The following is a 2,638-nucleotide window of genomic DNA, read 5'->3' on the forward strand; positions in this document are numbered from 1 at the left end:
TTGCTGTTCTTTTTCTAGTTCTTTTAGATGCAGGGTTAAGTTGTTTATTTGAGCTTTTTCTATCTTCTTGAGGTATGCCTCTAATGCTATAAACTTCCTTCTGAGGACTGCTTTTGCTGTGTCCCATAAATTTTGAGTTGATGTATGCTCATTATCATTTGTTTCTAGGAATTTTTTAATTTCTTTTTTGATCTCAATGTTAACCCATTCGTTATTTAATAACGTGCTATTTAGTTTCCAAGTGTTTGAATGCTTTTCAATTTTTCTATTGTGGTTGATTTCTCGTTTAATGTCATTGTGATCAGAGAAAGTGCTCGATATGATTTCAATCTTCTTAAACTTGTTGAGACCGCTTTTGTGCCCTAACATGTGGTCTATTCTAGAGAATGTACCATGAGCACTTGAAAAGCATGTATATTCTGCTGTTTTAGGATGAAAGGTTCTGAAGATATCTATTAAATCGAGTTGATCTAATATGTCCTTTAAGTCTGCTGTTTCTTTGTTGATTTTCTTTCTTGAGGATCTATCTAATGATGTTAATGGGGTATTGAAATCCCCTACTATTATAGTATTGCTGTTGATCTCGCCCTTTAAGTTCATCAAAGTCTGCTTTATATATTTAGGTGCTCCTATATTAGGTGCGTAGATATTTATAATGGTTATATCTTCCTTTTGGATTGCTCCCTTTATCATAAAGAAGTGACCTTCTTTATCTCTAACTATGGTTTTTGTTTTAAAGTCCATTTTGTCTGATATAATAATTGCTACCCCAGCTTTTTTTTTCATTTCCATTTGCGTGAAATATTTTTTTCCATCCTTTTATCTTCATTCTGTGTGCATCTTTTGATTTAAGGTGTGTCTCTTGTAGACAGCATATGTATGTGTCCTGTTTTCTTATCCATGCAGCTACCCTATGTCTCTTGATCGGATCATTTAATCCCTTAACATTTAAGGTTATTACTGATATGTAATTGTTTATTGCCATTTTTTCTCTTTAAAACTGTATACCTCTTTTGCTATATTCTTTTTTTCCTTTGATCTGTTTACAACAGGTCCCTTAGCATTTCTTGCAGCCTTGGTTTAGTTGCAGTGAATTTCTTGAGTTTTTTTTTTTTTTTTTTTTTTTTTGTCCGTAAAGCTTTTTATTTCACCTTCAATTTTAAATGATAACCTTGCTGGATAAGGTAGTCTTGGTTGTAGGTTCTTGTTCTGCATTACTTTGAATATTTCTTGCCATTCCCTTCTGGCCTCAAGTGTTTCTGTTGAGAAGTCAGAAGTCATCCTTATGGGGGCTCCTTTGTAGGTGATAGTCTTTTTTTCTCTAGCAGCTTTTAATATTTTCTTTTTATCAATTAGCTTTGGTATTTTAATTATGATGTGTCTTGGTGTTGGTTTCTTTGGGTTTCTCCTTAATGGAGTTCTCTGTGCTTCCTGAACATGTGAAATGTTTTCCTGCCTTAATTGGGGGAAGTTTTCTGCTATAATATGTTTGAACAAAGTCTCTATTCCTTGTTCTTTCTCTTCTTCTTCAGGAACCCCTATGATGCGGGTGTTATTTTTCTTCATGTTGTCACTGAGCTCTCTTAGAGTTTCCTCAGACTTTTTGAGTCTCTTTTCTTTTTTCTGCTCTGCTTCCATGCCTTTATTTATTGTGTCCTCTAACTCACTGATTCAATTCTCTGCTTCTTCCATCCTGCTTTTAATTCCTTCCATTGTATTTTTTATTTCAGATATTGTATTTGTCATTTCTGACTGATTCTTTTTTATTATTTCAATGTCCTTTTTTATATTTGTTATCTCTTTATTTAGGTTTTTGTAATGGCCATCTATGGTTGTTCTGATATCTTTGAGCATCCTAACAATCGTTATTTTAAACTCTACATCTGGTAATTTGGTTATATCTGATTCACTTAGGTCCTTTTCTGTGGATTTCTCTTGGTTTATTTGTGTTGTATGTCTCTGCCTTTGCATTTTCTCTTCACAGGAGTGGCTGTGATCACGTGCTCGGGTGCACAAGCATTGGTGGCCTTGGCCTTTGCCCCGCCCCCGTGTGTGACGTTATGCTCGGTCCTGAGGGCACTGGCGAGCGCCTTTGCTCAGCTGCGGGTTTCCGCCTGTTTTCGGGCTTTTGCCGTGCCCTTGCAGGAGGAGCCCACTCGAGGAACGACTGCTAGCCTACGCTCTACTGCCGGGCAGGACTGCGTTCCCAAGCTCAGCTCAGTAGCGGAATTCCGCCTTTACTGGGCTTTTGGCTCCACCCCCGTGGGAGGAGCCGGCTACCAAGTCAGACCGCCATCCTGGGTTGCACAGGCGGGGCAAGGCTGTGCTCCTCTGCCGTTGCTCAGGGCTGGTCTCCACCCTTTCCGGGGTTCCCGCCCTTTTCCCCGCAGGCTGGATTACAGGCTGCCAGCAGCTGAGCTTGACCGCTTTTGCACGCCCCCTTCTCCCCAGCCGGGCAAGATTGAGCTCACACCTGAGCCCAGTCGTGGCCAGCTGGCTTCCACCCCTGCCAGCAGATCCGCACTTTTTTCTCCTGCTGACGCACACCCTCTGGTGCGCCCTCAGCCATGTGGGTGGTGGCGTTGCAGCTCGGACCCTAAGACTCACTACTGTAGACCCAAAAGCTCCCTCCTTCTAT

Source organism: Saccopteryx leptura, chromosome 2 (assembly GCF_036850995.1).
Source record: "Saccopteryx leptura isolate mSacLep1 chromosome 2, mSacLep1_pri_phased_curated, whole genome shotgun sequence".
Lineage (NCBI taxonomy): Eukaryota > Metazoa > Chordata > Mammalia > Chiroptera > Emballonuridae > Saccopteryx > Saccopteryx leptura.